The 26,596-nt window shown below is 36.9% G+C and overlaps 1 protein-coding gene across 2 annotated transcripts in view; it reads right to left on the bottom strand.

Annotated features, from left to right (window-relative positions):
* CNTNAP2 (contactin associated protein like 2) overlaps nt 1–26,596 on the bottom strand; it is a 1,177,736-nt gene that overhangs the window by 411,866 nt on the left and 739,274 nt on the right. The gene's annotated exons all lie outside the window — the stretch shown is intronic.

Genomic DNA, 26,596 nt, shown 5'->3' with positions numbered 1-26,596 from the left:
GTTAAGAATGGGAACTGCCATGTACTTTCACCTTTGAAACTATTAAATTTCTATACTTTGACAAGCCTTTGAAGTATAATTTCAAAGAATATTTTTTCTTATATTCATTACAGTTAGTCTCAGTACAGTCTCTGCATTTTTGATCAAGAACTAAAGGATCTTTTCTTTCATGCTGAGTTGGCCAAATCTAATTTATGAACTACACTTTTTTATTATGACATTAAAAATTAAAATTAGGAGACCCCCATTAGAGAAACAAATTATAATATTTTCATAAATGCATTATAAATTAAGTATCCTTATCTCTAAAATAAATCTGAAGGTCATCATATTCCTGTGATAGTTAACAATACTCTATTAAATAACACCCAAAGACCACTTTCCTATGTAGCAATTTATTGAAACAGAAAGTATCTGGGTGAACCCCCTATAAGCTTATGGTCTTGTATCTCCTCAAGTTCCAAGTCCAAGTACACAACTCAGCTAGCAAGAACAACTTATGTCATGATATGCATTAGAGACTTGAATATTATGTACTCACATTTATAAAGATTTAAGGTTTTATGTGTGCCCATACAAGCACCTCAGAATACACATAATATACTTGTCTTGCATCCTGTATCAGTGTGTAGTATTCAAGGCTACCCATTCTTCCTCAAAAAGATCTGAAAATACTAGCGTGGTTAAAAATAGTGCTTAAAGAAATGCTATTCTAAAGCAAGAAACAAAGCATTAAAATTTTTTGTTTTCACAGTAAAATACAGTGAAACTACCCGAGGCAATTATCACAGTTCAATAATTTATCTTTTAACAGGGTTTAAGTAAATTAATTTAGTTTTGTAAGTGTGGCAGGCTAAATGAACAGATAGAGCTGACTGATTACTGCTGTTCAGCTAATAAGTGATGACTTTCTGTTGTGTTCTCAACACCACAGAAGAAAAACACGAGCACATAATAGCACATTTCTAAACACCCAAATGATTAACAATTTATATGGATCCATAGCTGGTGGGTACAAGAGTAGGAAAGAGAGCTCTGACATTTCAAAAATAATCTCATAAAATAACTTTTATTCAAGGACATAAACATCCTCAGAAGTTCCTAAATCTGATATGGTTTTGTATTTTTTTTTCCAGCCTTTCAAAATAACTGCTCTTGATGTATTCTTCACTTACATTTGTACATTACTTTAAAAGTATTTTTACAATGACCAAACTAAACATTTTTCTATGTGAATTTCACCAGCTATTTATATGAAGTCTTACACATAACACTAGTGACTAGTTTCACATTTTAGTGCAGTATAACTTACATTTATTGTAGCGTAACAAGTAAAGGTACTACATTATTGACTATATAACTGAGGTAAATGACTTAATCTTGGGAAATATGAAAACCAGATATTTATCTGTATCATTTAATGGAGTATATTAAGTAATAAACCCAGAGATATTCAGCAAACTCCTTGATGTAAATTTTATACTTCTAGTACGACTAGCTTAGTCTGCATCTGCAAAATTTTTTACTCTTCTGCTTTTCCCTGTTCTAAATATGATGTAGTTAGAAATAGGGAGTAAACAATATCCTAATACTAGTGCTAACTGGAGTTTAAATCAGCCTATTAGATCATTTCCTTAAGTCCTCCTTCCACCCTCAATTTTCTGTTAGTTTATTTTATCAGGTAGAATTATAACATTTATTTTTTTATTAAATCAATTAGCCAGCTTGTGGAACATAATCTGCTGCTCATCTGTTTGCTTTTGGACAAACCTTACATGCTATAATAGAATTTACAGGAAATTTAGGTAACCAGAATGTAGAAATTAAAAAAAAAAATAAAATTAAAAAACCTTCTGAATTCAGTAGAGATATCATGAAGAATTTAATTTCTAACTGTGAACTCCATTGTCTTTCAAACATTTTCCTTGCCACAGAGTGATAGTAAGATACAAATACTGGTAAAATAGAAGGTACCTTGCCTATGTATTTCCATATATATCTTGCTAAGAAATTTTTATTTTTAAAATTATTTAATCGTATGAAACCATCTAGTTTATCTACTTTATGCTTATCATTTAGTATATACACAAAATATATACATTCAAAACCAACACATGCTCTACTTGCAGTTCATTTGTATTAAAAAACCAACGGTATTTCTAGGCAGTTCCATTATTTAGTCTCCTTTTAGGAATAAGGCTGAATCACATAAAAACCCCCAAAACTTCAAAACCACACTTCCCTCCTGAACCAGAAGTTAGAAGCTGACACAAAAGAGAGAACTGGAAATTCCTAGTCACCGAGTTGCGTCCCTTCCCACTGTGGACACCTATATTTTACATGCTGCTGCTTACAAAATCTTGCCAACACCATCTTAAGAACTTTCTTGCTCTATATCTTCTTCTGAAAGGCAGGTCTAGAACTTCATCCCTTCAAGTGTGATACACTTTCTTTTCAGTTCCACCCGTAAATTTATCCATAGAGAGTTTACAAATGCTGGTTTGTTTGGTATTTAATTTGGTAACACTGACTTGTATCTAAACAACTTCTGTTCTTTGGGATTTACATCTGATGTCTTTGTAGAGAGCAACCATAACTTCTTTCAGACTGTATTTTTATGAAAATAAGTCTCCTGTTGGAAAATATTTTCTACTGTTGTTCTTCCTTGTAGCTCTGCTCCCACTTGCACTTCTGATCTAATGAGTATGCTGAAGGAGGTCTTACCAATGTTTTGCGATTTCAGAGTTGATCAACATTTTTGTATTTCTCTACTGAAATTATTTTGCTTGATATACAGCATTTTCCTGACTACCTCAGAACAGTGGCTCAAAGTCATCTTGAGATTGCTCAGTACATTAAATACTTTCAGTACATTCCTATCCTTCTTCTCTTCCGTGACTTCCAGCCTATGAACGTCAACTTTATACAGAAATTCTTGTTATTACTCTGTACTGTAACTTCTGTGGTGTCACCCAAATCTTTCTGCTTATTTTTCTAGGCTGAATCTGTATTACCAGCACATTGCATCAAGATACTCCTAATTCTGAGCCAAGGTCGAAGCATTAAACAGGATCAAATCTGCCACCGATCTCTGAGCAGCTCTAATCTCTCAGCCAGCTGTTAACCCATCAGTATAAATTGTCAGGCAATTCTGTTTGCCAGTTCACAATTCACTTTGCAATTCCTCTCTCAAACCCCATCTTCCCTGGTTTAGCTAATAATTCCCATCATCATTACAGTATATCAAATGCTTTATCGACATCTGACAAACTAGATCTGCTGCATTTCTGTCTGAGAAAAAAACCCACTGTGTTTTATCAGAGAAGGAGATCAGGTTAATCCTGAACAATCGACTGTTGATAAACATCTGCATTTTACTCTACCTTCTATTTACTTCCAGGTATTTGATTACTCTTTCCTTCATTTCTTCAAAAGCTTAGTAAGACTATTAAAGTCAAATTAATGGGTGTCTAGTTACCTGGATCTCTTCCATTCCTTTTGTTAAATTACATGAGGTTAACTCTATCACCTATTAATACAAAACCATGCTCTTACAGGACTATCTTCCCAATTATTATCTAAATAGTTCTGGTGTAGCCTTGGCACCTGCTTATTCTGTTGTCCTAAACAATTGCTATTCCTTCATGTCTTTGTTATCTGCTGATTCATTAGCAGTATTTAATCTGAGGTCTATTAGCAATATTCCTCAATAATAGCTGGTACAGACTGTTGGCTTGCTTTCAGCTGTGGTAGAACCCAACTCACAGCCTTTCATGTCCTTTTATCCTAAATATTGTAACTGTATCCTCTAGAACATCTCTTTTATTCCAGTCCTCCACAACACAGACCAAAGAAATAGAGTAAATTGCCATTCCTAAATAAACTCATGCCATTGCATTCCTTTCTTGCTGATGTTCAGCAATGCCTTATTAATATATATATGGTGTTTCTCCAAACCAGCACTTAGAAAACTGGTCCCTTTTAAGCTTTACCTATAGTCAGTTCTGGTTGAAGTTATTTGTAACAACCCTGTTTCAGTCAGCTGTCTATGTTTTAAAACTACTTGATTGCAACTCTGATCTTGCATCAGGATAATGGAAAACTGTATGTTACACTTTTTTCCTCGCTGTCTGCCCAGATATACCTCACACAAGGAATACAAATAGTCTATCCATGCAATGAAGGTTTAACATTGCCTGAACATTTAACATTTCCTCAGAGATGGTATATACAAATATTTAATAAATCACTAAGCTTCTCCCCCCCCTAAACTGTTTTGGAGAGAAAACTGGGGACAGGATGTTCATTCACATAGCCTGCAACAAACCCTGTTTTTTTCTCAAATGAATCTTTGGAGCAACCAAGAACAGCACTATGGTTCAGACATATTATTTCATTGTCAATCTGGATATTTCCACTGCCATCTTTACTAAGGGTCATCACATGAGTGAATATAAAGATGTCAGATCAAAGGGAATGGTTTGTGATTCCCAAGGAAATATGGCAACCAGAAGCAGAACGAGATATCTGGCCTAAGCCCCCCTGCCTCTGCTGGAAAAATACAGGGAACTGCCTGTACCACATGAATTGGGACTGGTATGAGGTGTTTCTTCTGCATGAAGATATGCAACTGGGAGAGGCTGCTTTTTTTGAGAAAATAATAGAAAATATTTTTGAGGAAATAATAGAAAATATTTTTGAGGAAATAATAGAAAATATTTTGAGAAACTAGACTGAAATACAAGACATTTAATATAATTAGAGCATGTGAGAAGTCCAGTGCTGAGGCAGGAGTGGCTGAGGCATGGGGGAAGAGTCTAGCCAGATTGTAACTCTGCAAAAAAGGATGTGGAGAATTCCACATATGGTAGAGTGATTTTAAATCAATCCACCATACCTTTGCCAACAAGAAAAACAAAAAAAGAACAAGAAAAGGGACCTCATAATGTGGGTGTGAGCAGGAGATTATGAAAGATCCATAAGAAATCCTAACACCATATTCAGCAGAAGTGAGCAATGGCTGATTTTCAACTGTGCAAAAAGTTGTTGGAAAGGTTACAAACTGTTAGAGATGTCCACAGGGAATGGGCAAAGAAGCAATGAGGTTTTAGTGGTAAAAGGTATTTTATGAACAACTCAAAATCAGGAATGGCTTAAGTATGTTTGATCCTGCCTGAAGGCAGAAGAATGGCCTCAGAGACCTCTCCAGATTCCTTCCTAATCCAGGTATTTTCACATCCCATAAGAAACAGAAAGCATTACTTTCTGTCTCTTAATTTCTCATTATGTGACTATTCCCTTAGTGTTATGACTGTGCTATTTAACCTCTCTAAGTCAGTAGATTTTGGTCACTACCTCAGTCTATTTAGAGGACTATATCCCCCATGGCAGGGATATCTAATACATTAACTAGCTTCCCCAGGCAAATCATGACCAAGGTGTATAGTAATTGACTACAATGCTCAGGTTTAGAATTCATTTGAGCAGGATGATAAAAACTTATTTTGTACAGGAAGCCAAATGTCCAGATGGCCGCAAACAAACTGTTAAATAAAGTCCCTCAGGACTCAAGAGCAATCACAAATCTTACTATTTTCCATTGTATAACACAGATCTTTCCCTTTTTTTCTCACCTTTTCCTTTTGTTTCCTGTTTCCCTTTCACACTTCCCATCTCTAGTGTAAGTGCAAAATACAGCTTGTGTCTAGATATAAGCTAAATATAAACTAACTCTCTGTATATATAAATTAGAACAAGCCAAGCCAAGAAACACCATCAAAACAAAGCGTTCACCTGTGCAAGTACTTCTCCATCTGAGACATCAGAAGTAAAGAGTGAACTACACACAAGAGATATTTGACACGTATTGCCCACTACTGTACTGAAAATGCTACAGTGATAATGACAGCATGAGAATTTCTATAGAGCAGAACAAAATGCTAAAGGCTTTTTGCAATGGAAAATAACCTGGGTTGAATTATTCTTAATGTGAAATTCAACCTTCTCCTTCTCATCATCAAATCCCTATCTAATCTTGCTCCTGCTCACACCTCACCAATCATTTCTCTCACAAATTGTTTCTGTTCTGCATTTTTGTCCATTTCTCTGCCTCAGAACTAAACATCATCAGTTGTTTTGAATGGTCTTACAGTATTTTTTCATTAGTTGCCCTTTTTATCACCTCTAAACATCTCCTTAAAATCCATGTCCTTCATCACTTTTTCTTGCAAAGATCCTTCAAAATACATACTGCTATCCTTATTGAGTATGATGTTCTGTCACTATCTACATTCATTCACACCCACACAAACTATCAAAACATGTTTAAAATTTAACCTTTTTTTACTGTATAATGTTACCTGACTGCTCAAGAAGACCATGACAGATTAGGTCTATAAAAAATACAAGGAAAATAACTTTTAAGAGCAATAAATAATGCTTCCAGCTGGTAGTATGCATCACTGAATATATGTAGCTTACTTGACCTGCTGTAAACTAGCTACAAAATCATAAAAATATTCTAAACATATGCATCTGTTTGCAATGATATTACTCTTTAATGAGCTATAGAATGCCTTCCACTTGTCATAGTAAAAGTTGTACTCAACAATAAGAGAATCCAGTTAAGGACACATTGTTACTGCAGAATCCTACATCATATTAAAATACCCAGTCCATAGAGAGTCCCTGATTTTCAGTATCCTAAATAAAAGTAAAAACAGCTGATGTGACCTGTAAGATTTTTCCTTATTCCTCACAATGTAACAAGTGTTTAAAGTGACTTTGAGATTTTTCAGCAACAGGATTTGCATCTCGTATGCAAGGCAATACAAAAGGCAGATGGGAGGGACTGTAAAATTAATTCAGATTCACAATAATTCCCAAAGTAGTTTCATTTGCTGATGACTTCCAACTTAATTGTGCACAGATAGATATAATTAACAATGCCAGAAATAAACAATCTTTCCTCAACAAAGAAGGACCAAGCCTTTGTTTATCACTCATTGTAATACAAGGCCTTCGTGATTCTTTGATGGACATTATCAAACTTGTTCTGTCATGAGAGCAAAACAAAATGCTTGGCACTTTTAAAGATTGTGATTTACAAAGAGCAAATTGATATTAAAATATGCAGTGACATTTGGTTAAGTGAAGTTCCTTTAGGGCATAATCCTGGAAGAGGCTGCCAAACAGGTTTTCAGTGTTATCTCAGACCAATAAGGTGCTATTCTAAGAAGTTTGAATTAGAATTATTAATGAAGGACTAATGCATGAAGAAAATAACACAGTTAACTCACCTGGATTAAGTAATCCTCTTGCATTTATGCAGTTTTTATTTTCTATACAACAGTGTAGAGGCTAATTATTCTTTTCTACTGTTTTTAATTTTCATAGACTTCACAAATCAGCTCCTTAAAATGAAATTATGTTGGTTCCACTTTAGCAATTGCAGGAGCTGGACAACCCATTTTTCTGCATTTGTTGAAGAAAACCTCCTGCAGCTGTTATACATAACCTAGGATCTACGGTGGCTGATGGCTGAATGTCTACTTCTGTCCACTCCATTCACTACAGCAGCTATCAAGAGGGAATTTCCCAGCCCTGGTATCCCTTCCATCCATTCCCAGAAATTTTGCTTTTTGTTAACAGGTGACCAGCTTTGTGTGGAGCTGTGACAGGAGGGAATGGTGCATTGGGCAGGACTTGTTTAGCTATTCTCCATCTCCTCTGTGCCAGGGCCAGGGGGAACAAGAAGATAAACTGGGTGGCAGTGGCCCACAGGCTACATCCAGTCCCTAAGATGAAAACTGGACTATGCTGTGATAACCTTACAGAGGCAGAGGATAGACCCACAAATTCATAAATAACAGGCTGGATTAAAAAGACAATTTCTGTTGCACAATGCTTTAGTTGGCAAACCCAGGGCCAGGTATTCAGCTGGTGTAAAGAACATCTGCATCTATCTTAAGTGTGTTAAATAGGTCAAAAGAAAAGGAAGAACAAACTGTTATGAAAGGATAGCTACTAAATATGGTCTGTCTTCAGAGGGGTTTTGTTTAACTGTTTTCATTACCCTGTGAAGAGCTTTGCCTAGCTAGTAGCCAAATTAAGGATTTCTAGAGCAGATGAGAACTATTCTGTGTAACATTTTCTGGACTCGTGTATTTGAGTTTATTGTTTAGACAAACATGTAGAAGGAGTGGCAGTTAGTCACTAATCTAACAGTGCCAGTGTGGCACAATGCAGCCCTCCTGGACATATGAGAAGATGTGTTAAGATCTGAGAATCCCCAGAAGAATCTCCTGGTTTTTACTTGTTAGGTTTCTGAAGAAATCTTTAAACTTCTTCAAGTATTGCTCTGTTCAAAATCTGACTGGATTACTTTTTGTATTCGTGCAACCACCTCTATTTTGTTATTTCAAATGGGTAAAAAACATACTGGCTGGGCTGGAGAACAAACCATAAAATTGATTCTTTGGTGTGTTGTTAATTATGTATTACTTGTGCATTTTACAGTTTGAATCAAATACACCTCCTAAGATTTTCTGACATCAACATCACTTTAAAATCCACGTTAAACATTTGGAGAAAGTTTCTCTTGTTCTTTGGAAGATTATAATTATCAGAGCACATAGACCAGTGAGCAGCCTATATAATACAGAACAATGACTACTATATTCCCCTCTAATAAACATGAGTGATCATGCACTGAATCACCAGGCAAATACAGGATTTTATAGAGCTTTTTTTTTAAAACGTGTTTATGCCTGTTTATCTTTTGGGGAATAAAGAAACTGGTAATTAGAAATCTTTATGTTTCTTCCTATAATGTAAAGAATTATTCAGTAATAAAGATGATTATACAACTGATGGATGATTATGTATTAAAAGCCCCTTGCTTTGTCAATCAAAACTGGGCATGAGCTGTCATATCCCTTGGCTATGACACTCGTTCACTCCTTGGTACACACCATAATGGATCTTATCTTTTGCATTAGTTTTTTTGGTCCCTGGTGTCTTAATCAGGGACAACCTCTATCTCATGTTAATCTTCAAATAGGCGATAAAAGCACTGATGCATCACATGCAAAAAGCACAACCTATTAAATGTCTTGCTTTGCAAATTTATAGTATATGAATCACCTTGATGGTCACAGAGCTATAAGATGCCATCAACTACTATGGATATAAGTATGGTCTTGGCTCAGCATCCTGTTTTACTAGTCTGACTAGGACATAATGAGATGGAGCAGTATTTTATAACTGGTAGGTTTCGAGTTGAACATACTGAAAGTCAATGTCCCAACTATTATGGTGTTGTCGTCTACAGGAAAAATGAGGTAAAGCATGATTTAGCACTACTAAAGTGATGTTTATCTTGTAAAGTTCAGACTGCTGAAATGATTTTATCTAAAAATACTACAAAGTGGTGGTACTCCTCAAAAAGCCACAACAGCAAGTGGTCTTTTACTTGCCTGGAATGATTCACCTAAAACCACTATCTTTTTGTATTTTACTCTTTACCATCATTACTGTCAGGAATCTGGCCACTTTCTTCACTGTGATAGACACAATCTGGAAGCTTCCCTAGATCAATTATCTTACAAGCACTGATTTGGAGGTAAAGCTAGGATAAGTTCTTATGTCTTGACAGAAACTGTGAATCTTGCATTAACATTTAAATTGTTAATTCCTGTGGATGGTTCCAGTAACCACGTGACTGGAAGAGACTGCTCTGTAAGTGTTATAGATAGCACTTTGTGCCTAAACAATGAAAGTTTTTCCCTTTCCAAAGAAAAACATCATCTTCACAGTAAAGCAAAACACATAGTCTATGCAATGAAGCAAACTTGAAATGGAAGTTAATGTTTCTGAGACATTTATTAATGACAACTGGTATAAATACCTAGCAGAACACAGTCAAGGACACTAATTTCTCCTGCCTCTGAGAGAAACTCAAATCTTCCTTTTTATTTGGTAGAGCAAAAATAAACCTACCAAGACTTTTAGTTATCCCACTGCACCATAGAGGAACAGCTGAGGTCAGTATGCTTTTCTTGCTGTATGTTCTCACAGACTCCTAGTTCCCTAAATACTGGCAAGGACATAGAGACTAGGTTATCTGAGCCATGAATTGAAATTTGACTTGGATCAACCATGAATGAATCTGATGTAGATGGTGTTCACACGTGGGTTTTTTTTTTTTTCATTTTACATGGAACACTCTCCCTGAGCTGACCTGTACAATCCTTAATGATGTGTGTTCAACATTCATTAGAGGTAATGTAATGTGCATATTCACTTGTAACCCTTTCCCCTTTCTCTATTCATATTTCTCATCTTTTTAGTTTGCAGGATTTTAGGATGAGAAAAAGGATTTTAATTTATAATAGCACATGATGTTATTACAGTGGAATGTCCTCCCTCTTAGCATTGCAGTCATCAAGAACAACAATGATAATAAATATCAACACAGAAATTAGTTATCTTTTTACACTACACTACTGTCCTCCAGATTATCATGGAGTATATTTATATCACTTAAAGTCCACACAATCTGCTTTTCCTCCTTTACTGTTACGATTCTGCCATCTACCACAAACACCAGTATGCTCAGCTAAAGTATCATGTATAAATTATGAGGCCTATAGGTTCAGCTGACTTATGCCCATCCTTTGTGTGTGTCCTCAGTGCACATCAGTATTTTATTCTTTTATAGAAGCCCTAAAATATTTTTATAAATTGCAATATAATGAGTGTTGTATTCTACTTTAAAGACATCAAAAGCAAGGATGTGCCAATGAATTTGAAGCTCTGCTGCAGTCACAGCTCTGTGATAAATATACTAATACAATGCTCTACTCACAGCCTATTATTCAATTCAATTTCAATTTGCTGAAAAAGATATGTATAGTAAATAATAAACAACTCATTTATTACCTAGAACTTGTGCAATGAACTGTTTTGAAGCCAGAAGGCTTAACTGTTAAAGTAATAAACAGGTGTGACTACATGCACATATGTGCATGTGTGTTCACACACCTACATTCAAAATACATACACACGTGATTTTTCCCAGAATTACAATTTTAACCTTCTGAAAATGGGCACCACTTTCAAGAAAACAATTCATATTAAGAGCAAAACTGTTTTTAAGGAAAAAGGAGGATATAACTGTTTTAATATTACATACTTGACTGTAAAAATTGTAATTACATGATCCTAGTATGCTTAATTTTAATTACAAATAGCTCATTTCTGGGAATCTATTATTCTACTTAAATAGTCTTGTGATTGCTCTATAAAAAAATTGATAGACTATAATTTAGAGTAGTTTAGAGACTCTTGATTCTATTTTTCTGCTTTTCAAGCACTGCAATTTGGGCAGCATAGTTCAGGCTCTGTCAGTATTTCAGTTTATTATAAGCTTTGATTTCTCAAGGGTTTATATTTCAGTTGCAAAAATTTACTCCAGAAATTCAGCACACAAAGCATAAGCCAGAAAGGAAATAAATAGTAGCATACTGCCAGCATCGGTTCTGAAAACGCTTGTGCAACTGGCTTACCACTTAGTATTCAAGGAGAGTAGGGACAGGCTGGAAGATAGTTTTAGAGGTTTTATTTTAAACAGAAGAGGAAAAGAAGGAAAAATCCCTGCACAATATTTTGCTTTTTCTTTCCAGACAGTTTGTCATGAAATTTTTGACACTTCCTTGAAACAGACTGTTCAGAGGAAAGGGCCAGATTTGATTATTATCTCAACTTGAACAAATGTTGGAAAACATGTTGAAATTCTTGAAATGTGTCATTTGACATGTTCACAATGAAGACTGTCTTTTTTTAGTTTAAAGTAATTTTTCATTTTGAAATGTAAGTTAAAATACACTGTATGGATGCCACTCTACCGAGCCAAGTAATAACACTTTCTTATTCTCTATTTCAAATTGAACGCATATTTCCAAATATTCTCCTGCGAGAGCAAGAGGTTGAAGCAGTTGAGTGGGGCAGTATGCAAGAAAATTGTTGACAGAACCTGTGCACCTTTGATAGCTGCACTGATAGATGAACTGGGAATAAGAAGGTAGCCTGAAAGTCAGCAGATCTGATATGGGAGCAATCTAAACTGGTTGTGCACCATTGGGTTCATCAGTGCCAAGAAATAGGAAAAAAAGAAAATTGTATACAGGGAGAAACTGTGCGTAGAAGACAAAACTCTGAGAGAAAACAATGAGGGGAAAATAAAATGTTTAATCACAAGTGTGAGAACTGTTGGGGGAACCAAGCTGTTAGAAAAACAGAAATTGCAAGGTTGCTCAAATCAAGGCAATAACTAAAGAGCACAGACTCCATGAAGGACTGAAAAGAGATGAACTACTGTAACTTCAAGTGCCATTGTTCACACTGTGCATCTATCTTTGGTTAAGATTAAAACAGATGGTCAGTGCACTAACTTAAATAAAATGGTTTCTCAGAAGTTGTTCCGGGGCTGCACCTAAAGAGTAGATCTAATAAGTCTATTCAGCATTAACCGAAATCTGGTGTTTTCTTGGAGAGGAACTGTAAGAGGATAGCTCTGCAGAACAGTACAGAACACTCCTTCTGTAAAGAGGGAAGGAGTGTAAAGAGAATTTGGGGCATGTCAGATTGAACTGACCTTTGGGACAGACTGTACTTTTGTAAAAATGTTTAAAGCAGAGGAGGATGATAAAGCCAGGATGTGGAAAGAACACATCCTGGCAAAGGTTGTAAAATGCTTACAACAGCAATTGCTGCACCAGTATCAAGTATACTAAAATTCCAAAGATGACTGACATTTTTCATTTAAGAGACCTATTGTCTGAACCAATTAAATCACTATTGTGGGAAGCATGAAATAATATAACCAACTCATTTCCATGTTAGGATACTTCCACTTGAGTACTTTTTTTTTTTTTTTTTTTAATTCAAGGTGTTTTGACTATTTCATGGACATCTGCTAATGACTTCTATTTACCTTACATCCAAAGACATGTGGTGCCATATTTACAAAAGAAGAAGGAACCATGGTCACTGCTGCAAAAATGATAAATCTTGTCATTGATTAACTATTTACAAAGTGCCAGCTATATTATAAACATAGTGTGGGTCTTGCAGAACACTTCCTTTTCAGCCAGCTGTTTTGATAATGCAATATTACAGAATTAGTCATGAAAACAAACACATGTAGTTGATTTATTCCACTCACCAGAACAAGTTTCTGCTTTATGTTCAATATTAGTGAAACAAAACATACCCAGTTACAAAGCATCAATCACTACATGCATGGGTATTATAAAAATGCTGCCCTAATTTCTTTAGGATTTTTTGCAAGGCATGCAACTGCTCAGATAAAATTAAATCACAAACCATCACAATTTACATTTCAATAAAATATGGACACAAATATCAAGATTAATTTAGCGTAAGATTAAAGTAGCTAACAGTATGCATTACTAAGATAATAATCCAAGATTAGTGATAGGTAAGATTATTATATACACAATGTGAACCCTGCAGCAATGAAAGGCTTATTAAATCCTTGAGATGATAGCTGGTTATTGGCCTTTTAGTAGAAGAGTCTTCCTCAGTCTTTTGTTCATTATAAAACACACATTAAACAGAATGGATAACTAACTGTTTTAGCTTATTTTCCTTAAGTATATAGGCTTTTTCATTAATGACTTTACTTACAAACACTTTTTTTTTTTTTTCCCTAAATCTTTGCTCTGCCTAATTAGGGCTTGCCCTTTAACTTTAGCTCAGTGAAAACATGCCAGCAATCCCCGTTGCTTTATCTCCCTGTTATGCAAGAGATTGGAAAGAAATGCTGAAACAACATCTTCCTGTGGTCAAGTTTCTTCTTACTAAATGTTGCTGCTATCAGGAGTTTTGTAGCTCTTCCCCCTTTCCTGAATGATCTGTTTACATTTATGTACAGCAGGTAATGTAGGAGTGATCAATGCAGAGAAGGGGTATCCCAGATGTTCAGTCATGCCTATGATGAGCTGTAGTTAGAAAATAATAAATATGGTAAGCTGTAACAAAAGATCTCAGTTCCAGTAACCTCTGGTCAGCCACCCCAGGCATGCATACATGACCCTTTCTTCCTCTCTTACTTTACCTACAGTGTTCTGACTGTAGTTTCAATCTTGTGTGAAAACATGTCCCACATTCTTTCAAGATTTTCCTCCTGATCTGACTTGATTTTAAGTCCTGATTTCCAAATATATGGCTCTGTTCCCATTTCCCAAATTCTGAACAACTCTTTTCTTTTGCTCTCCTAGTTGGAGTTCTGATGAACATTAACAATACCAGCAGTGTATCTAGCCAACTTGGCATATTACTTCAGGTCTGCTATTACCATCAGAAACACATCTCTTCTTTCTACCTCTTACTGCTATGAATATTCCTGATCAGACAAAAGAATTCTGAATAATATCATCAAAATCTCTGTGGAATCCAAAAATTTATTAATGTCACTGAATGCTTGTATCTGTAGGGTGTCCTCTGATAGGTATAATTTGTTGATGTCCTTGTAGTGAAGGAACAAGTGTACAGGTGGATTAAGTCTTACAGTGCTAATACTTCAGATACAGCCTAGGTACTAACATTCTGCTGTAGCCAGAAAATGTGTTTCTGCATCAAGGACAATGCAAACCCTATGAATCAGCTCTTACAAATCTGACATGGTAAAATTTAACTAGGGTTTTGTTATTTATGTGAATTTGTCCAGCAGAAATAAGTCAATAAAGCTTTGAAAGCCTCTCGTGGAATCCACAGTTATTTTATAAAGCTTTGCTAAAACAGGATTTCTGAGCTAGGTTCCCTGGCAAGTGCCTGTGGTTCCTGTTTTTGCTGAACAAGGATCTACATCCAGCTCTGCAAAACAAAGCTGAAAAGGAAAATAAGATTTTTTTAATCTGAGATAACTCAGAAAATGGTAAATAGCAAAAGGAAATGTTCCACATTTGGAAAAAAATATTTCTTATTCTCTTCCTTGATCACTGTAGCAATTATACATTTCAGAGTTTCATAGTAAGATACTTTTATTTGCTCTCCAGTGTTCAGATACAGAGCATGGAAATAGAGGTCATACCAAGTAATTGCATACCATGGTATTGTACAGCCACTCTTCACATTCTTCAGTATGAAATAATTATATAAATAACATATTTTTTTAAAAGGCATCAGATTAATCAAGATCTTCTAAACAGTTTACACTTCATTCTTAGACTTTCATAAACCCTGATGGTGGTGGATGGCTTTCTACCTTAAAAATCAGGGATTTGACCAAGCTATATCAAACCCACTTAAGAAGAATTCATCATAGTTTAACTGAGCCCATCTACAATGAATGAGAAGTTTAAAGATTCAGTTCAGAAATACATTAAACTAGGAATAGAGATTACTATTTCTCTAATACATCAAAAGAAAAAATAAGGAGCAAAGAGAAGTGAAACAAGTGTGAAAGGGGTAGCCTGTATGGATTTCTGTTCCAGTCTATCAGATACCACATCAAACTTGCCAAACAATACTTAAAATGTGAATCACATTTTCGAACTACTATTCGTAATAATCACAACTAACTTATCCTAATAACTTATAAAAGTTTGCTCATCTTTGACTTTTTCCTTAAAAATGGACTCTTAAAAGTCTTAGCCATTTATTTGTGAATAGTAGTTCCCATCTTAATACTTGAAAGAGGCAATGTGTTTCTTCAAGCTATATGATAAGTGAACAAGCATTATCTCATATGTATACAGTATTCTGTAGTGAAGGACTGAAGTGTGACTTCCTTCCATCAAGGTGCAGCAACTTCTGCTGGCAGACACATGTGCAGAGCTCTAGGCAGAGACACCCAAAAGAGTCAACACAAAGGAATCACCTGGCAACCTAAGGCCAGTGTATTAATTCATATCATACAAATGAAAGCACATTTTTAAGTTAAAGTGAAAGAATAAAACAAACAATCTGATACTGTGTCCCTTAAAGTCACTGAGAGTTTTGCAGCAAGCAGTGTTTAATGGCATCAGGGTCAGGTTGAAATTGCTACCAAGCCTAGAAAACTTGAAAAGCACACTTCTACTTCTACTTCTACTTCTACTTCTACTTCTACTTCTACTTCTACTTTACTTCTACTTCTACTTCTACTTCTACTTCTACTTCTACTTCTACTTCTACTTCTACTTCTACTTCTACTTCTACTTCTACTTCTACTTGATGATGTATGAAGTTTAATACTTGATGTTTTATTAAGAATTTTTTTAAATGACATGGGAATTATCAGAAAATTGAGAAAATTTAAGTTTGCTCTCTGTGTGTCTTTTAATGAGGACTACTACTATATATACTTTCAACAGTGAGTTACACTGTAACCAGACTACCTTGTACCTTCAAAGAGCCATTTTACGAGACAAATGACAGAAAATACATTTTTTTAAACTACTCTGTGAGAAGAAGGGTTTGCTGTTGGGGTGAAAGATGGAGGGAAGAGTTTCTCCTTTGAACCAGAAAGTGTTGCTGGACACACAGAGTCACTGTCTCATTTATTGCTCTCAGTGGTATTGATAAGATGTCATGGATGTGACTATCTTCTGCTTGTCCCTTTGTGCAGTACTGTCTATCTGTGCAAATACCTGATTGAGGACAGTAGAGAATCAGGATGATCTTACTGGCATTGTTTGGTAACAAACACGATTTAAGAAATGTGTCTTTTCCTTTGCCCCTGAAATGGCTTTAATTCTACCTTTTCAGATGGTTACTTTTAAAACACAGTTTATTTCAATGACTGGATTTAAAGCTTATTATTTAATGAACTGTAAGAATCAACACCACTAGAGCTTCAGAAGTGGAAATGAGCTATGTCAATCAGTGTTTACACCAAAAAAAAAACCAAAACCCAAACCAACCCTAACTTGTAATTACAATGACTTTAGAGTATGCTAATTGAGCAGAGCCTATGTGCATCCAATTCTCTTGTGAACCACTTTCATTATGCTAAGAGACTACACTTTTGGGTCCTTACAACACTGTCAAACACATAAAAGCCAAACCTTCACAGCATGTTACAGACCAGAAGAGATAAATCAGCTACCAAAATCTGGCTGAAGTTTTGTAAGTAACTCAAAAAGATCTTTATAGTGAGTCACCAGTGTTGCAAAGATAGGTCACATTTAAATGATGAACTAATGCATTATTTATATTGGAGAGACTGTACCACAAAAATCACAGCTGAAAACAGGAGAAAGGTCTATGCAAGAGCAGTGAAATTATACTGCAATTTGCTCAGGTACAAAGATTATTTCTAAGCAACATATATTATAAGTAGTTGTGCTATACAAACAAGCTGCCCCTGAATTATAGTGGAACAGGACAAAATGCTACCAATTTCAGTGAAAAACTGAGTGTGGTTTACAAGATAATGACAGTCCTCACAGACAGAAGAATACACGGTTCCCAGTGGAATACAAACTACAATTTAAGCCAGAAGCTCCATTGACAAAATTGATTGCTAGAATTCTGAAGGAAGAGTAATAAAATCATGAAATAAAAATATTAGGTATTATCAGGTTTAAATTGGAAAATCTATGATGTAGGAAAAGTAAGTTTATCATGCATGAGAAGGAGAATACTAGTGAACATGTGATCTAGAAAAAGACAAAGTTGAAGAGAATTTTGCTCTTCAAATAATTCTTATTCCCCCCACTCTCACACCTCATAAGCCTTTACTTTGCCACAAGGGTGTGTTGATGATTCATGGTCAGCTTGGTGCCCGCCAGGACCACCAGGGCCTTTTCTGCAAATCTGCTTTTCAGCTGGTCAACTTCCAACCTGTACTGGTGCATGGATGGGGTCAATTCACCCCACTTTCAGGACTTCCCCTTTACCTTTGCTGAACTTCATAAGGCTCCTGTCAGCCCATTTCTGCAGCCTTCTGAGATCCCTCTGGATGTCAGCACAACCCTCTGTATCTCCTCTCAGTTTTGTATCATCTGCAAACTTGCTGAGGGTGCACTTCGTCCCAACATCCAGGTCATTAATGAAAATGTAAACAGTATTGGCCACAGTATTGACACCTGGCGTATCCATCAAGTGACCACTAGTCACTTGCCTTCAACTGGACTTTGTGCCACCATTCACACAAGTGACCACTAGTCACTTGCCTTCAACTGGACTTTGTGCCACCATTCACAATCACCTGGGCCCACCCCATAGTTTTCAACCAGTCTCACTATCCACTTATCTAACAGACTTTTTCAGCTTTTCTATGAGGATGTTATGGGAGACAGTGTCAAAAGCTTTACTAAAGACACAACATCTACTGCTCCTCCCTTGTCCAATAAGTCAGACACCTGATTGTAGAAGTTTATCAGACTGATCAAGCATAACTTCCCTGTCATAAATCCATGTTGACTACCTCAAATGACCTTCTTGTTCTTCATTCATTTGGAAATGGTTTCCATAAGAATATTCTCCATCACCTTCCCAGGGACTGAGGTAAGGCTCACCAGCCTGTAGCTCACCAGATCTTCCTTCTTGTCTTTCTTGAAGACAGGAGGGACATTTGCTCTCTTCTGGTCTTCTGGAACTTCTCCCAGTTGCCACAACTTTTCAAAGTTGATTGAGAGTGGCCTTGCCATGGTATCAGACAGCTCCCTCAGCACTTACGGGTGCAACCTGTCAGGCCCCATGGATTTATGTATGTGCAGTCTGTTGGAGGTGTTCCCTAACCTGGGCCTCCTCCATGGAGAGTAAGTCTTCCTTGTTCCAGACTTTACCCCTGGTCTGAGGGACCTGGGATTCCTGAAGGACAGTTTTACTGGCAAAGAGTGAGGCAAAGAAGGCATTCAATACCTCAGTTTTCCTGCCCCATTCAGCAGTGGGCCTGCATCTTCTCTAGTCTTCCTTTTGCTGCTTAGGTACTTGTAGAATCCTTTCTTGTTGCCTTTGTTGTTTATTTCCACCAATAAATTCACATACAATTTTAAAAACATACTAAGACTTAAGACTTGTAGTTATTTTCCTCATGGGTTGGGAAAGGGGTTATTTCTTTTCTATTAAATCCTGGGAGGCACTCAGATAGAGGGTCTTGCAAGTTGACAGAATTTGTGAACCTTTTGCAATGTATGGGTCTCATGTGAGCTAGGATTCCTACTAGATTAAAAATAATGTATCATATAGTCATAAAAGGCTAGTATTTGAGAATCCTGGGGTTACCCAACAGTGAACCATGAGACCACATAGTTTACACCAAGGCTCTCAGCAGGATTTAATTGAATGAAAACAATGTAGTATGTACTATCAAGTATTGACTATATAGTAAAGACCAGGATGCATGATTAATTTTATCTGCAAAGAAAACTAAAGATAAAGAAACTAAAAGCACAGGAATTGCTGCAGACATCTGAACGGCACATGGGGAAATAAGAATGGCAGATAGGAGTCACTGAAGTTAGGACACATAGCTTAATTATGCTACACTCATGAAAAATACCACAAGATCATTAGCAGCCAGCAGGGATAAGTACCTCAGTTTTATTACTCACTAGAAATATTCAAGACATGTGAACATATGCTTTAAAATGTCAGTGTCTCATTCTGACCTCTTCTTAGGCTGTCATAATTTGTTACTCATATCCTAACACATTTTAATTTCTGTCATGTTCTGGAAACTTCCTACAGCACAATATTCACACCAAAATTTTGAAGTGTAGATGGTGTCAAAGGATCTCACATTATTTCCCAAATATACTGTTCTAATAAAATTTAGGACTGGAACCTAATTCATAGAAATGGGTTTTATTTCCATCTGTGACTATGAGCAGGCTCATGAGCCATAGGATGCCCATTGGCCATTCTGGTGCTGCTGCTGCAGTATCCCGGTCCTGTGGGGCTCTCCAGGAAGGTGACCTGGGAGGGACTGATCAAACTAAGCTTTTAAAATGGCTCCATTCCCCACCACTGTCTAAGGTGTGCCAATGCTTCACTCCAAACAGGGAGTCCTCTGTCCCAACGTTTAACCCACAAACCAGTGAGTAATACTTCGCTCACGCTTCCCTTGAGCCATACATTCCACTACAATGCAGCCCTTTTGAGACAGTCAGCTAACATTCATTTCACCATGGCAGCATGGCAAAGGAGGAGCCTGGAGGCACAGAAGAACAATGAGAAACCATGACACCAAGCACCCAGCTCATCTTACAGACAGATATCACATGTAGAGTCTTCTATAAGCTCTGTATCCCCTTTTGGTCCGCTGCAGGCACAACAGGTTCTCTGGAGAGAACCTCATGCCTACTACACCTTGGTAAATCTGGGATCATACCATTTTCCAGACATAGGCTGAGTAAGTCTGGGTGGCTAACATCAGGATGCAAAAGGCAAAGTGATGTGGACAACAGAGAGAAAGCATGCAGATTTCCAGGATCTAATCTGCCCATTTGGTCCAGATATAGGTACCCAGTGCCTTCCAGATTCTGACTGCACAAACACTTCTGGAATCCCTCTGAAAGTGTGAGCTTTCTCTCATTTTCACTGCCTGGTGTTTACTGTTCGCATATATCCTGATTTTTACTTTAACAAAAGAGAGCTAAATAGAAATCCCTGAAGGTAAAACCTTGTTGCATAAGCCTAGAAGGTTAAATTGCCTTCGACAAATTAGTAGATTCAGAATAACCTTTTTTCATTTGAAGATACCCTGATAATGACTTTGGTACATTTTAAGCTCTATGCCACCTGCATGAGCTCCTTCTTCCCCTCTTACTCTTCCCTCCCATTTTTTACCCCCAAAGATTTACATCTTGGAACATTAAAGATATGGTTAGCTTTTGACAGGGATATGTAAATCTAGTTCACCAAGATATCTCTCACTGTAAGGCATAGTAGTTTTTTGTGCATAGCAATAAGAATAGCTTCACACACAAAAAATCAGATCTCCTCTTTCCATCCTTCAGTGAAGAAAGAAAGAGCTCACCTGCCTACCATGTGCTTTGAAAAATACCAAGACTGTTACATTAGAGCACACCACAAAGAATAGAGTGAACAGAAAATGATGAGTATCCTAAGACTACATCACTTTGTTTAATTATGGACATTTCCACTTACCACAACCCCTTTGCAACATTTGCTAGATTTAGGACAAGACAGTGCAGTGGAAGGTTTGAGAACTAGCTGTTGAACTTGAAAAAGGCAAAAATGCATTAGAGGTTTCCACATTCAATCCCCATCATACATATAACTACAGTCCATTTCTCTTTGCATTCATTTCTAGCCTTTCAAAAGAAGTAAGAAGCTGAATATACACCATGTCTATAATTACCTCAAGCAAGTGAAATCATGCTAAATGCTGTACTTAGTGGGGAAAATTAAACTAGCTCCTAAAAAATTACCTTTTTTTTTTTTCCCACTGTAAAAGAAACCATAATTTGGTAGGGCTGTTTCAGTGACATCTCAGAACTGTATTATATACAAGACTCTCTACAAAGGATCAAACTCAAATACCTTTCTCCTGGAGGCTGATTAGTTCAGACAGACTGAGGAAGTAATAGGAAATCTGAACTGACAGGCCTTGGTACCATCTGCAGCTCTGGAGGAGGAGGAGGCAAACAACTGATCTTTATATAGACTCAGGTGTGGTGAAAAGCCACCTACCTGCAAGTGATTTTCTGTGCAGTGAAGCTGGGCAGGCAAGCTACCAGTATACACACATGCACAATCAATCATCTACCCAACTCCAACTTTATGAAGCTGGTTAGCCAGAGGACAATACAGTGTAGGTCTTGTGGCTGCCTAGTTTCCCTCATCATGAAGGATTATCTTTTCCTTTGATGGAAGGATACTGATTAGATCCCAACTTATTTGGATGGTATTACAGGAACCAATACAGGGACAACAGATGGCATCACCTCTAGTTAAATTTCATGCTCTTTCATGCTCTTCAATTCAGATCTTCAGAGTGCTGCTGAGAAGTTATTTCCTACAATATATCAGCTGGGCCTTGGCCTCTTTAGCTGAAAACCAACAGGAAAACTTTGAGGTCAATATTAATGTCGATAAATGTCTTCCATTTTAGAGGACAGAACCACTCCTGGTGCCTAAAAGGTTTTCTCAGTGATCTCTCATGTCTTTCTGTTTAATGAGCAAATGAATAAGGCAGAGTGTTATACAACTACCTATATATCTTCCTTTATAAATATAGTCCCTGACTTTGCCAGAATTTGGCAGATGTACAGAAACAAGGAAATCAAACATACAGGAACAAGCAAACAAAAAAGTGGATTTCATATGAAAAAACAGTGGAAGTATTTGAAAGGAAACAGTGGCATCCTGGCAGTACCTTCTGTTAGGAACACAGGAAACCTCTTTGTCAATGAAGCTCACATTCTGAACTACTGTTCTCCTGAAGCTCCAAATGACATGAGTCTTTAACTGATTTCTCCTATTTATGGCTGAATGACCCACTTCTCAAATATTAAGCTCTGCAAAGTGATTTTTTTATTTCTCTGCAACAGAACTAATTACAACATGCTGTCAAGAGGACATCCTGGAAAATTATCTGTAGAATTTGCTTAGAATGGGAGAACTTATTTTGTAAGCAGGAGAAGTTATTCAAGTGATAAAATGTTTCTGGAAAAAAAAAAAAATAAATCCAAAACCCAACCAAACAGCTCTATGATTATATAATAAAGGGCAACAAATCAGATGTTCTCTTGCTGGAAAGTTGTCTTGGAAAACTTTCTGTAAGTATCAGCTCAGTGCTCAAAAGCAGCCAGAGAGAGGCAAGCAGAATGCTAAAAATTACTATAGAATGAAGTAAGAATCAATGATTTTGAAAGTTACATTTTGTCACTACAGATATCCATGGTCCCTCACATTTAAATACAGCATGTATTTCTTCTATCTCATCTCAAAGAATAAGAGGCTAAAAGGGGACAGCTAAGAGGTAGTACAATGCAAGGATATAAAATGAATGGCGTGATAAACTGGCACTAAGAACAAGTAGACATCATTCTCACAGTACAAGAACTAAAAAGAATCCACTGCAGTCACCAGGCAGCACAGTCAAACAGTCAAAACAAAAAGAAGTCCTTCCTCATGCTCTTCCACTATAGAGATCATTACCTTTGGGTTTCGGGGGGATGGAGGCGGGATAGCAAAAAGCAGAAGAAAGTTCAAAACAGAGTAGACAACATACAAGGAAGATAAACACAGGTGCAGCCTCCTGATCAAGAATTTCTTAAAACTGTTGATGGCTGGAAAGGAGCCCAGGGAAATATCCTGAATTTACCCTGTTTCTCAAATGTTTTCCCTATGCATCTGTTGGATGCCACTGTTGGCCATGAAACATGAAGGCTAATGAAGTTCTCACCTTATTTTGATGGTGTCCGTTTTAGAAAGTTATTGTCAGGGAGTGAGAAGAGTGGACTGCTTTGTAAGCCAAGAGTTGCTGAGAGCTTAGAGTGAAATTAAGGGAGGCAGGACATGAGTCTCACCAACAGGTCCCACAGTAGCAAGCAAGATAAGCCATGCCAGTCTGCTGCTCTGGAACATCAGCTGATCTGGCGATAAGGCAGGTAGCAGGTCAAGCCGGGAGATGAAGTCGGTGGGTCTGGGTCAGGGCTTGAAACAGCAAGGCACATGGCCAGGCACTGACAGAGCTGCAGCGTAGTTTAAAGATGAGAGGGGAAGCCTAAAAGTAAAGAGGTGGGGCAGCTTCTCATAGCTTTTCCTTACAAAGCTCTTCCCACACAGCTCTTGGATTCAAGACCAGGCAGTTGCACCAAAAGCTGGCCCTGAGCTCAGGCAGCCAAACCCCTAAGGGCAGTGGGAGGTGAGAGGCTGCACTCAGGACCCTGACAGACAGTTGTTTGTAAGGAGGTTCCCATGCTCCACCAACACACTGTAAGCTTGCTGCTTAATTTCAAAGATACAAAACCCACTTATTTTTAAAGTGAACTCCCTTTACCTAAGATTTAGATGTAACCTCTTTGTATTCAGGGCACACACTTCTGCTCCACTGTCATCATGACACTGGTTTCAGTAGTATTTTTTCTCTTCATTTAGAAAAAGCACGTTATGATAGCGGCTGATGTGTTCCCTTTTATCACCTATAGCCTACCATTATGACATGCTACACTCTTGGTAACACATTCCTTTCAGAAAATTGCCATAACTCAATGTAACAAACTTCAGGTCACAATATATGACATTTTCCATTGGTCAAACATTTAATTAACCATTAGCAAACACAGGTTGTTGCTTACTTTTTACTTCTGTCCAAGGGATGTGTTTTGTTATAATTACATCTTGAACGGATTGAAGCAGATCTGTTACTGAAATGATGGGTACCTCCACAAATCTTTTAAAGTACATTCATTTAAGCCTTCAGATCCGAAACATATAAAAGCATTCTCACATTCAGATTTCATTATTAACCCTGCTTGTCTATTAGCAACTGCCCTCTTCGAAGAAATCCATAGAGTTTTAGAGATGTATGGTTCATTAAGTACTAACATTTCTATAGAAATTTCCTTGAGTTTTTACGGTTCAGGAAATTCACTCTCGGCTGCCAAAATGCTTTCAGATTCTTCTGCTCTTAACGGAACTGCTGGCAGAGTTTTAACGTGTGAAAATTGCTTTGTTCTTTATATGTTCTATTCCACAAGAATTCATTCGGCAGTCGACACATTTTTTAAAAAGTGCACTGAGGGCTTCCCACCAAAACCAGAGTAAACTGTGTATTATTTGTACCTTAGCTTCACTTCTCTTCACACTGATTCGCCTTTCCCATGAAAAGAGAACACCTAACAAGACCCTGTACATTCTTCTCGCCACAGGAAGGTGAAACAAGAATGAGCAGAAACCTCACATAACTCCCTAAAGATGTCACTACAGTGATGGAGGAGACATTTTAAAGTCTTAAACTGTGATAAAAGGCCTTGTATATGAACAATACATGTTAATCTGAGAGCAGATCGCAGAACGTATAGCTACCATGTTAATGAGATTTAGAAATAAAATATGGGAAGTTGTGAATTTCACAAGATCAGGTGGATTTTACCACTTCAATAATTTGAGTGAAATAGAATATATACATCATATACTTATCTGTGAATACAGAATAGGCTGGATATAACAGGAGAGATTGTGCAGTGCAGATCTGACATATGCAATTTTAAAATAATAGCAGGAGGAATGGATGGAAGATTACATACTTTTATTGCAGTAGATATGAAGATGATGAAATCTGGATATTATATCATCAACATTACAAATGTCATCCACTGGTTATCAGCATTAATTTGAACATAAAGGCATGACGCAGTTGGTGCCTAACAGCACCAAGATCATTATGAAGACAGATGTTGGGCTGAGGGCACATTTAATTAGATTAGCTAGCTACATTACTGAGTGAGTTACTATTTCTGCTCGCTCTGACTAACAAATGGCTTCAGAATGTTGTTAACTACCCATTCTTTTGCACGTTGCTTTTAGCAAACAGTGCACTCATTTGTAATCCCCCAGTACACACACTCTGTTTAACATCTTAGGCACTAGAACCCAGCCTCTAAGTAGGACTGGTGGTTAGCAAATGTGAAAAGGACGTGGAGAGATGTCTCATAAAATCAGGCTGTAATTCCATTAAGAGTAAAAATGAGAGAAAGCAGTGCTTTGTTCCTGATTAATTTTTGCAGAAAGACTACTTTTAACCATTATCTTCAAGAAATATGATGGTGAATTGTAGGTAGAGATTTCCACGTACTTTGCTGCTGCTTGCAATCTATTTACATACCTACTTACCTGCCTACTGATCTTCATTTGTGAATGTAACTTTCAACACAGTATTTCTACATTGGGTTAGACCAAAGATCGACCTCGTGCATAAACCTGCCTTCTGCAGTGGGCAGTTCCACATGTTATGGAAAAATGGATACTACATGAAGGGCATGTTGTAGAGTCATCTGTGCCTTGACATCTTCTGCCTGTTTCTGATGACTGACACTTTTATCATGGAGGGAAATGTTTAACCACTATAGATAGTATTCCATTAACACGAAAGCTGAATGTGGACAGATAAAAACTGAGGCAGACAAAGTTGTGAGAATCTTTGAAAATGTTACCTTGACACTTGAAGGCTATTCTAAATAACATCATTTGGAGTAGTTATTAGGGTAGTATCTTAGTCTTTTATGACTCTTTTTTTCAAAGAGGAAACACATCCAAAGTAAAACATTATGGGCAGAAAAACACTGCTTTATATCACAGAGCCGTGCTCACCTACAGCACTCCTTTGGGTTTCAGTAAGCCTTTTCATCCCTGTGTCAGGAAAGCAGATAAGGTTAATGGATGATGTATTTTCCTAAGCATGTTTCTCAGCTTGGCTATACTGCCCTTTAAAATATGAAGCAGACTTTCTGAAGTCATATAAATAATAGTTTACCAGAGACCTTCAAAAAAGTGGTTGATGCCCTTGCCTTTGGCTGTATTTTCTTGACTGTGTCAGATAGGAACAAGAAGAATTGCTCTGTAAAACAGGTGATTAAAACAAAAAAAAAAAAAAAAAAAAAAAAAAAAAAAA

The sequence above is a fragment of the Athene cunicularia genome, assembly GCF_003259725.1.
Source record: "Athene cunicularia isolate RWA chromosome 2 unlocalized genomic scaffold, athCun1 chr2_part2, whole genome shotgun sequence".
NCBI classification, from domain to species: domain Eukaryota; kingdom Metazoa; phylum Chordata; class Aves; order Strigiformes; family Strigidae; genus Athene; species Athene cunicularia.
The sequence above is the reverse complement of the archived record's forward strand: the minus strand, read 5'-3'. Positions and strand labels throughout refer to the sequence as shown.